Here is a 967-nt window from a genome sequence, read left to right on the forward strand (position 1 = left end):
AATGATTTAAGTTTGTTAAGTTAGCAGTCCAACGTTAGTAATCTACAACTAGTTGTCCACAGTTAGATGTACATAAATAAATCAATATATATTATCTCGAATCAATCCACGACCCAGTATATACAAGTCTCAGGCTAGATCACAACTCAAAGTATATATATTATTTTGGAATTAACGTCAACCCTGTATAGCTAACTCAAGCATTACTGCATATAGAGTGTCAATGGTTGTTCCCAAATAATATATATAGATGGGTCGATATGATATGTCAAAACATTGTATACGTGTCTATGGTATCCCAAGATTACATAATGTATGTTAGAATACATGTATAATACAATATAAGTTAGTTGAGTTATTATTTGTATACATTTGTTACAAATTTCACGTAGCTATAACAAGCAAAATTATCCAATCTTGTTTTACCCATAATTTCTTCGTTTTAAATCCGTTTTGAGTGATTCAAGTTGCTATGGTTTCATAATGAACTAAAATTTATGAAACTAAACAGAAAAAGTATAAGTTTATAGTCAAAAATACAGGTTACAAGTCAATATTGTAAGAGGTAGTCATTTCCGTCGAAAGAACAACGTCTTGATTACCATTTTGAAAAAAATACTTCCGCTTTGAGTTTAACCATGATTTTTGGATATAGTTTCACGTTAATAAGAAAAATCATTTTCCCAAAAGAATAACTTTTAAATCAAAGTTTATCATAGTTTTTAATTATCAAACCCAACACAGCCCGCGGTTTTACTACGACGGCGTATGTCCGGTTTTACGGTGTTCATCGTGTTTCCAGGTTTTAAAACATTAAGTTAGCATATCATATAGATATAGAACATGTATTTAGTTGATTTTAAAAGTTAAGTTAGAAGGATTAACTTTGTTTGCGAACAAGTTTAGAATTAACTAAACTATGTTCTAGTGATTACATATTCAAATCTTCGAATAAGATAGTTATATA

This window comes from Rutidosis leptorrhynchoides, chromosome 9 (genome assembly GCF_046630445.1).
Source record: "Rutidosis leptorrhynchoides isolate AG116_Rl617_1_P2 chromosome 9, CSIRO_AGI_Rlap_v1, whole genome shotgun sequence".
Classification (NCBI taxonomy): domain Eukaryota; kingdom Viridiplantae; phylum Streptophyta; class Magnoliopsida; order Asterales; family Asteraceae; genus Rutidosis; species Rutidosis leptorrhynchoides.